Source organism: Sciurus carolinensis, chromosome 17, assembly GCF_902686445.1.
Source record: "Sciurus carolinensis chromosome 17, mSciCar1.2, whole genome shotgun sequence".
In the NCBI taxonomy this organism is placed as follows: domain Eukaryota; kingdom Metazoa; phylum Chordata; class Mammalia; order Rodentia; family Sciuridae; genus Sciurus; species Sciurus carolinensis.
The window spans coordinates 37,082,596-37,093,386 of record NC_062229.1 but is presented as its reverse complement, the minus strand read 5'-3'; the positions used below and the strand labels follow the sequence as shown (position 1 = coordinate 37,093,386).

General features: G+C 36.0%; 1 non-coding gene across 1 annotated transcript; it reads left to right on the top strand.

The window, feature by feature from the left end:
* The first annotated feature begins 10,183 nt into the window (after positions 1-10,183).
* On the top strand, positions 10,184-10,257 carry Trnae-cuc (transfer RNA glutamic acid (anticodon CUC)). The gene has a single exon. It is a non-coding gene; the product is annotated as a tRNA-Glu (tRNA).
* The last annotated feature ends 534 nt before the right edge of the window (positions 10,258-10,791 follow it).

Here is a 10,791-nt window from a genome sequence, read left to right as displayed (position 1 = left end):
TCTGTCTTAGCATCCCTTGGCCCACTCAGGTTGACACATAAAATTCACCATCACAATGAGTTTCTTTGACTTTCAGTAGCATTCCCATTGTGCCAAAATATGATCTGATTTGTTGGTAATATTAAAAATTTATGTATTGGAAAGCTATTGATATTTCTTATAGTGTTAATTAAATACACACTACACTGTGAACCATAAATTCCACTCCTAAGTATTTACCCGAGATAAATAAAAACATTTTAAAATAAATAAATAACAAAAACATGTGAAGAAGATTTGCACAATAATATACACAGCAATAAACTAGATACAATTTTAATGTCCATCAATGAAAAAATTAAATAAGTTACAGAACATTCACATAATAAAATATGGCTTGGCAATGGAAGAATAAACTGCTATATGGCCATGATCTGGTTAGTCTCAAAGATTAGAATGAAAACAAGCCAGACAAGGAGTACCTACTGTATGATTCCATTATATAAAAGTCAAAAATAGGCAAAAACCATCCATGCTGAGAGAACTCAGGACAACACTTTCTTTTGTGGCTTGGAGATAAACAGAAAGGGGATGAAGGGACCTTCAGAGTTAATGGAAATTTTCTATATTCTGACTAGTGTGTTGGTTTCATGGTTAAGTTGATCAAACCTCATTAAACTCATAAGATCTATTCTTTTCACTATAATAATTTTTATTCCATAATAAAGGAATTAAATATAATATATTTTATTTATATAATATATGTTTACTTTATTTATATTATATAAATATATTAATATTTATTATATCGATATACAATAAATTATACCAATATACAATATGTTATTTATATAACATCTATTTTTATTCTGATACATATAATCCAACACACACACACACACACACACAAGCAAACAAATCTGGAGGTTCTGGAGACTAAGCATTAAGGGTACAAGAGAACAAAATTCCAGAAGGAATGGTAGCTCAGGGAAGTGATCCCAAAATTTGATTCTACTTGTCCTTGAGGGCATTTGCAGTTCAAGAATGAAGGCACAGTATCTGAGAAGCAGAGTGTGGGACAGCTTTATTTGGGTACATCCAAAGATAAGAGAGAAATTTGAATCTAGGGCCCACTGTTGAGGAGAGACCTTGGTAGACAGCTCTGAATTACAGTTGGGACCCCCAAAGGGACACATCCTAGATGTAGATCAGTTTTATCAAACACTGAACAAAGATTTGAATGAAGCTGATCTTCACTAACTTAGATTAAAGTGTCTTTTCCTAGCCCAGCAACTTGACACAAACACGCAAATCCTCTCCAGATGAAACTATTGCTAAAACTTCATAATTATTTCCAATACTTTGAAAATAATCAGACATGCTAAAACATGAGAACTAACCAAAGGTCAAAGGGAAATTAATACCAAAAACATATGAATGCTGGTGATCCAGGTATTTAAATTATAATATGTGGGCTTTAAAATAATTGATTGATGTGTTAAAAGAAATCAAATAACTTGGAATATTTTGATGGAAAATTGGAAACTATAAGCCTCTACTTGAAAAAGAACTGATAGTCAATAACAAATTAAGAGCTCAGTAGATGAGTTTAAAGCATTAGTATTGTATTAAAATTTAAAAATATTAAAAGTATTGGAAATAATTATGTGGTATTTGCACAGCATTGTGAATCTAATTAATGTCACTGAATTGTACACTTAAAATTATTAAAATAGCAAGTTTTATGCTAAAAAAATAAAATAAAATTAGTAAACTAAAAGTTTGTTTTTTACCTGAGGAATTAGCGAGTTTATAGTTTTATTTTTCAGGCTGTTTGACCAATTTATAACTATGTAGTATAGTGTTGGGCTATCTTTTTAAATAGTTAATATTATTTCTACTGGGCTTTACTTGGCTACTATATGAAACCATGAACACCAGCCAGTCTTTCCTATTTGGAGTATCAACACTACTTTTTTTTTTTTTTCCATTCCTTTTTGACTTATTGGCAAGTTTTGTTCATTCTTTCTTGTTTATATAGATAAAATCAATATGTATCTATAAATAAATCTTGCTTAACAGTATAGAAAGCATCCATAAATATGCATGTCTTGCTACTTGTAAAAACAATAAAAATTAAATATGCACCTTTTTTGTGTTATATTTTCCTCTGTGTATACTTTAGATTAATTTTCTTTTTTAATCACAACTCTAAGTATGATTTTCTATAAATCCAACTAGTTTCAACTGGCCATTATTATCTTTTGATAATAATCTTAGTGCACCTTCAACTCACCTACTTTTTAAATTTCTCTGGTGTTTCTTTGGAATGTTCACCAGTCATCCTTTGTGGTACATATGCACAATGGAATATTATAGTTTGACCATTAAGAAAAATGAAATTCTGTCATTTGTAGTGACTTGGATAGAACTGGAGGACATTATATTAAGTGAACTAGGTCAGGCACAGAAGGACAAATACCATATGTTCTCACTTATATGAGAAAGCTAGAAAGTTGCTCTCACAAAAGTAGAGAATAGAACAGTGGTCACCAGAGACTAGGATGGGTATGGGAGTGGGAGATAGGAAAGGATGGTTACCCAGCACAGTTGGTTGGATAGGATTCTGGTCTTAGTTTTGGGGGAAAACTATATGCTCTAGTCAGCTTTTTTATTGCTGTGACTAAAAAGACCCAACCAGAACAACTGTAGAGGAAGAAAAGTTTATTTGAGGGCTCACAGTTTCAGAGGTCTCAGTCCATAAAAGGCCAGCTCCATTCCTCAGGGTCCAAGATGAGGCAGGACATCATGGTGGAAGAATGTGGCAGAGGGAGGTGGCTCACATGATGATCAGAAAGCAGAAAGAGAGAAAGACTCCACTCACCAGATACAAATATATACCCCATAGCCACGCTCCTCAATGAACCACTTCCTTCAGCCATATCCCACCTGCCTCTGGTTACCACTCAGCTAATCCCATCAGGGATTACTTCACTGATTAGGTTAAGGCTATAGCCCAATCATTTCTCCTCCAAACTTTCTTGTATTGTCTCACACATGAGCTTTTGGGGGGACACCTCACATCCAGATCATAACACTATAATCATCAAAATTAATCAAATGTTTCAAAATAGCTAGCAGAGAATATGAAATGTTTCCAACACAAAGAAATGATAAATGTCTGAAGTAACTGGTGTACCAGTTACCCGATTAATCATTACACATTGTACACATCTTGAAATATCACACTGCATCCCACAAGCACGTACAATTACTGTGTGGCACTTAAAAATAAAAAGTATATATTTTGTTAAAGTTCTCCTTATTTTCTCTTATCGCAACGTTTTGGTTTTTAATCAAGGACATCCTCCCCCAACACACCAGAAACATCCAGCATTGTCTGGAGACAGTCAGTTGTCACAGACTGAATAGTAGCAAGTTTTATGTGCTTCAAGTGGGAGGGGTGGCTGTGGGCACCTGGTGAGTAGAAGTCAGGATCCCTGCCCAGCATCCTAAAATGCTAGGGCCTCAAACATCAATAGTAGTAAGGTTGAGAAAGCCTGATCCAAGGCATGGAATCAAATAACCCCTAACAAATGCTGATTCTTTTTGTTGTTGTTGTTGTTGTTATTGTTCTAATTAGTTATACGTGACAGTAGAATGCATTTTGACACATTGTACACAAATGGAGCACAACTTCTTCCTCTGGCTGTACATGGTGCAGGGTAATCATACATGTATAGCAATTGCTGGTTCTTTTTTAAGCTGCAAGAGTTGAGAGATCTAAATTTGAGCATTACAGCGATACAGGCATTATTGATGGGGGAGAGAGCTGCTGCCACTGTTGCAAGGCTGATAAACAGTTTTTAAAGGCTGAGTTCAAGTTTGAAATGTACAACGTATCTCATCATATCAGTGTTCACCATCATTCTTGTATGTAGTTTTCTCAACCACTAAGACTTTTTCCTAGGTTGACAAAAGCATTCTTATAATCAATTTGAGAGCCATCCTTCAAGGTGGCTTTCCCATAGCAGTTCTTATGGTCCATGCAATATCTGTTCTCCTTCCCTTGTCCTTCGAAGAAATGTAATTACAAAGCAAACATTAAGAAAACTCCTTGTATTGATAATTTTCCATAAATAAACACTGCCAATACCCAGATCTTCTTGATTGGCAGTTTCTTGGTTATACAAGTAGTTGGTTTAAAAGAAAAATGTAACTAGGATACTTAGAGTAAATAACAGAATATTAGGTGCTGGTCCAGAAGAATACTAGGGGAAAAAAAAATCCTCTCTCTCAGACTATATTTGTAAAGTCAACTCTGGACATTTCTGCGAGAAAATGTCATATATTCACAAATTTCTACCATAGAGATTCTCATTTTTAAAATATGGCATTCTTTCCTTTCAGAAAGATAGATGTTAACAAGAAAAAAAGAGGAACTTGAAAGCCTTAATTTGTGGTATATTAATCTTTTAAACCAAACCAGTAAACTTATGTTCTACCTTAAATAAGAAGTGTGCCATTCTCAATGTGCAAAAACAAATATACTCATATGTGTGCACATTTCCTCCTTTGGGTATCTCTCTCTCTCTCTCTGTTTCTCTCTTTTTCACACACACCACACTTATTTTCCCAGTCTTTAAAATTTCAAGTCCAACATCCCAGAGCATGTGCATGTATCTTGGTCTTCCCCAAATTAAAGAGAAGGCAAAGAACCCAGTTATATTCTGATTTGCTCTTGAAAACTCATTTCAAGCCAATTTTCTTGGTAACCAAACCACCCTACAGTCTGAAGCTCTCACCTGAAAATACAAGTAGGACAGAATAAGCTCCCAGTGAGCACTGGTATTATTCCCTTGGATGGTATTTGCAATTTGAAATGTGAAATCTATGTTCTTTTACTTCTCTCATATTTTCATCCGAGAGCCGAAACAAATCTTTATCAGTTGCATCTTCAGTATATGAGATGGAGAAACTAGATGTACAGGAAAATTACAAGGCAGTCGGCACTAGATAAGCATGACATTCCAATTCACCTACAACTTCAGGACCTAGATAACTTTTGCAAATTTGAGCCACACAATTATAAAATATATTAAAGACAGGAAACAAATTTAAGTTACTCTGTCATATATATATCATGTCAGTATTTATTCAATAATGGCTGTTTACAGAGAAAGCAAACCTCCAATCCGTCTGTGTTAGGTATTAGGTAACTCAAACAAGAGGAATAAACATTTACAAGGTCATCAACCAACTAGAGAAGAATAAAACCAACAATTATTAAATAATTATATGACCTGGAGAATGATGTAGATGATGGGTAGGTAGATAGTTAGACAGACTAATAGACACAAAAAGAAGGAAGGAAGGAAATCTCATTGAATCCTTACAACCATACAAGTAAATTTTGGTGTCCAGATGTTAAAGATGGGACTGAGGCTGAGAGAATTGGAGAGGTTTGGCTTAGAGTTTGAGTTCAAACTTACAGAAGTTTGGCTCTAAAGCCATGATGATCCCTTTACAGAGTTAAGAAGTCCACAATAGAATTATCACTATGAGACATCAGGACAAGAACAAAGTATATTCTGGAAAAGATATGTGTACCCTGGAATGGATTTAAACACATGAAGCAGACATGAGAAACTGTGCTATTAATGCTTTCCATGGATATGAGATGGCAAACGCCACCTTGCCTTATTTACATAATTGAATTTGGGATATTAGGTTTAATCAAAATGAATAGAAAGAGTAAAATAATAGGTTTTATGTGGAATTGATGATAGGCTTTAAGTTGTAGAGATAATATAATTGAGTCTAAATTGCACTAGTTCATAATTTTAATTGAATAGATTCTAGAAAAGCTCTGGAAAACCAAATATAATAGTTACATTTATAGGAAAAGATGCATTTAGTTTTAATTTTAGTCACTCCCAGCATGTATGTGCCAACAATTTCCACATTGTACTCCATGGACCATTTCTCTTGAAATAGGATTCCAGGATTCAGATCATTTAGAGAAATGCTGACTTAGCAACAAAGGAAATATATTGCATGTATGTAAATGTAAATCTTTAAGTGGAACATATACTATGCTGGGATGCCCAAATTTCCTTGTCCATGGTATGCTGGCTTCATAAATCACATGACAGGTCATATTTTCCATAGAAAGAGTTTGGGAAATGTTTGTGTAGGCAACTGTTGGCAAGAAAAAAAAATTGACAGGAGTTAAGACTATACAAATTGAGAATAACTTTAAAATGTTGATATTACAGTTTGGAATGGAAGTGTCCTCCAAAGATTTATATGTTGAAAGCTTAGTCCCCAGGGTAGCAATGTTCAGAGATGGGAATGTGGGGAAGCATTTGGATGGTGAGGCCTCTGACCTCATCAGTGGATTAATCCACTGAGGGATCCATACCTGATAGCATTCTTGGGAGATGATAGAGCTATAGGAGTTGGGGCCTAATTGGAGGAACTAGGTCACTGTGGACATGCCTAGGAAGGGTACTGTCCCTGATCCTCCCTCCTGCCCCAGTCTCTCTATCTCTCTCTGTCTCTCTCTCTTTCTGCTTCCTAGTCACCACGAGGCGAGCAGCTGGATCCACCACACCTGCTCTGCCATGATGCACTGCCTCACCTCAGGCCCATAGCAATGAAGCCTGCTAAACATGGACTAAAACTTCTGAAATCATGACTCCAAATAAATCTTTCCTCCTCTTAAATTGTTATTCTCAGGGTATTTAGTCCCTGCAATGAAAAGCTGACTTAACACAATTGCTCAACAACCTTCACAAGCTGTCATGTCTGACTTTATTCTTTCACCTTTTGATTGGAGCAAAATGAGTTGTCCTCCAGGGCCATTAACATGAGGTTCTCATTTTCTTCATTCTCCTAACCTAACTTCTTTAACCTTCATTAGCCTTATAAAAGCATCCACACTCAGGACAATCGACCTCATAATTACACGAGGTTTAATGTCTCCTTTTCCCCTCAAATTAAAAGTAGGCGCCCATTCCTTCTACCTGATTTCCTTTTAACAACTTACTATTGACCTTTGGGGAGATGTGAGGAAATCATGGGGAAAGGAGTTTGAAGCTCAGTTGGTATAAGTGGAGGTTTAAATCTTTTAATATTGATGGATTTTTATGCTTCCATAGCATGTGCTATGTATTTGATTTTAGTTAATGGACTACTCTCAAAGAGTCTAATAATGATTTGAGATAATTTTAAAGTTGAACAGACATAAAAGTTCTGAAAAAATGCTTGAAGAGACACAGAAAGACAGAATTTTACCTTCAGACTTCTACACTCTCACCCCAACCTTGAATGGACTTTTTTTTTTTTCCATTAAGAGTTTTGATCATTCTCAGAGGGCAGTTGAGAATTGTTTTCTGTGTTGCACAGGTAAGATAATAAGCAGAATTTCAGAGAAGTGCCCACATACTTGGGAGATGGGACATGGAACATCAGAAAAATGTTACTTCTTGCTGGGTCATCTAGCATCATGAATCTGAACAAGGAAAAGAAGATAACAACAGAGTGAAGGGACCAGCATTGATTAAGCACCTACTGTGAGGAAAGTACCTTATGCTAACTTAAAAATGGAACCCATATTGCAGCTCTGTAATATAAATATTATTGACCTTATTTTAGACAAAGTTGCTGGTAGAAGAGCTAAAAGTCTGTCCCTAACTTATTTGATTCTAAAGTGCATGGTTCTAAAGTGTCTCCAAGAGAAGAATAGTTCTAGCCCTGTACTCCACTTAATCATTTAAAATAACAGGAAGAATTAATTGAGAAACTCTACCCTTCTCTAGAGGCCTTATGGGACATGACTTGAAAAATAAAAACTCTAGTTTTGAAAAGGAGAGAAAATGTCAAAACCACCTCAATCCAAGTAAACACCAAAGTAAGATCGTAAACATTTAGCAAAGTTACTCAGTAGGCAAAGTTACTCAGTAACTCAAAAGTTACTCAATGTCCGTAGACATCGTGAATTCCACAGTGAAATTCTGTAGTCCCTGTCCTCAAGGAACTTGGGGTATAAAGGGAAGACACAGGCAAGTTTCTTTTTCCCAATATACTGCAATAGACTATAATTCACATGATTTAGAGTCTATTGGGGTTTGATTTTTCTTTTTGATTGACATATTTGGTTGACAGAGTAATAAGCACAAATCCAAGGTGTAAAGCTCAGTAAACTTTTACATTTGTTTATAGATGTAAACACTTAAGTTGAACTATAGATCATTTCTAGCACTTCAAAGGGTTCTCTTATTCCCTGCCTAATCAATACCACGTCCAAAAGAAACTACTGGTCTGCCTCTATTACCATAGATTAATTTTGCTTGTTAGAACTTCATATAATAGAGTTGCACAATTAATGCTCTTTTGAATCTGGCTTAATTTCCTCAACATTATATTTGTGAAATTTATCCAAATTTCTGTGAATAGCAGTAGTTTGTTCTCTCTTGTTGCTGTGTAATGTGTAAATGTCACACTATTTATTCATTATACTGTTGATGGACAGTTGAGTTATTTCTTGGTTTGGGCATTTTGAATAATGGTGATATGAGCAGTCTCATGTATGCCTTTTAATGGATATGAGGAGTGGAATCGCTGAGCCATAAAATGGGATAGGTTTAGCTTTAGGATACTTCCAAATAATATTCCAAGAATGTTGGTACACAGTTGTTTGCAATGTGCACTCCTCCTAGCAATATATGAGATTTCCAATTGTTCAATATCTTCATTTGGTATTGTTAGTCCTTTCAATTTTAGCCAATCTGATGGATATGGAGTAGTATCTCTTGGTGGTTTAAACCTGCATTTCCCTAAAAACTGATGAAGTTAAGCAATTTTTCATAAGCTTATTGGTCATCTGAATTTCCATTTTTTGTGTGTGAAGTACCTGCTAACGTCCTTTGAACAAGTCTGATGCAGCTTGTGACAAGTCAACCTTATTTATCACTTCACATTGCATAAGATTTACTAAAAGGCACTTGCCTTCTCTCCAGTCCTTCCCTACCCTTAATTCTTTCCCATCCCAGGCCCCACCTCCACATACATACCCCTCACCCATTCTGAAGAGCTCGGATTAATTAGAGATGGAAAACTATGTATTAGGCTCAACAGGAAACCCAACTCAATTTTAAAATTGAAATAGACTATGACGGTTTAGAAGTGTTCATCTCTGCCTGCTTGTTTTTTTGCTTAATGCCCATTTCACATCTCTATCACAGCTCTGAGATTTACCATCCTGGGTAAAAGAACCGAGTATATTCTCTATCTTTTAGCATGCTAGAAATACAGCATTACATATATTTAAAAAACCTAAATCACTTTAAGCCCTGCAAAAAATATCCCCAGTATTGATTTAAACATGTCTTTTTGCAACATGCCTCCCTGCACGCACTCAGGAGCATAAAGTGACCCATAAATATTCTGGAAGGACCACTCATTTTCTATTCTTCTGTCACCCTGAGCTGCAAAACCACTCTTCCCCTGAGTGCCCCCAAGATTTCAAATCAACGGGCAGGCTGGCTGAGGAAGGAAGCTCCTGTTTAAGTAGACTGCCGCAGGCCTTTTGCTGAAATTGTTGTCTGGTACTCCTTCAGGCAATTTCTAAAAATAATAATAAGCAAGGTCTGTCTTCATATCATCCTTCTCCCACAATAGAGAGATCAAAGTGTTCTGGTATGCATTCATTCATTCCACAACAGGTTTCTGAGGCAGGGAAAAGTTCGCTACTGCAGTTTCTGAGAAGGATCTTGGGACCTGGACTGTGTGTGTGTTTCAGGTCACATGGAAGAACAGGCTGAGGGTGACTTCATGAGATCTGTCACATCTCCAAGCTACAGAATCATAATATTTTGAAGTCAAAAGGACCAAGGGAGCAGAACCCATTTATTTTCTGGTGAAGCAACTCAGACCCAAAGAACATGGGAAGACTTTCTAAGGCCACACAGAGAACCTGTCCAAGGTCATGCATAGAGCCTGGGGGCTACCCAAGGTCAATAGAGTAGGGACTGAAGGAACTACCAAGATCTCACAGAGACCTTTGGGCTAAATAAATCAGGACTTGAGTTTTCTTACCTTCAATCCAATAATCCAAGAAATTAAACAATAAAACATCAAAAAAGGGGGCAAGAGGAGGAAAAATGAACTCTTATCATCTTTAAGAATCCATGGTGGGGGCTGGGGATGTAGCTCAGTTGGTAAAGTGCTTGCCTCTCAAGCACAAGGCCCTGGGTTCAATCCCCAGCACTGCAAAAAAAAAAAAAAAAAAAAAAAAAAAGAATCCATGGTGGTTAAGCCAAAGTTCAACTCAAGATTCTGCAGAAAAGTTTGTCTCCAGCAGCTCAGATAATGAGTAATGGATTAGAACCCAGATCTGATTGATGCCAAAGTCCACTTTGGACCATGGCTCTCTACTGATAAGTAAATATTATAAGTGGTTTATGATCCCCTAAAACAGTCCTGAGGAATTTCCTTTAAAAGATTGCATAAAACAAGAAGTAGCTTAAGGAGGAAGTGGGAAAGAAAAGCCTTTTTCTTTTTATGTCATGCCCTTTTTAATATTTAATATTTGCTAGCCATTATGCATATCACTTTGTTTTTTTTTTAAGTGGTTGGCATATTTTAAAGATTTTCCTGAACTATAAAGTCATTTAATTAAAAATAGAAAACTAAATTATTCTCATAGCTCAAAATTTGTGCTCTCATTAGGGCACCATTTGATCTTCTTTGGCACATACCCAAGTGTCCCCTCACCCAGTATCTTCTGACTATAGTTTTTAGATATCC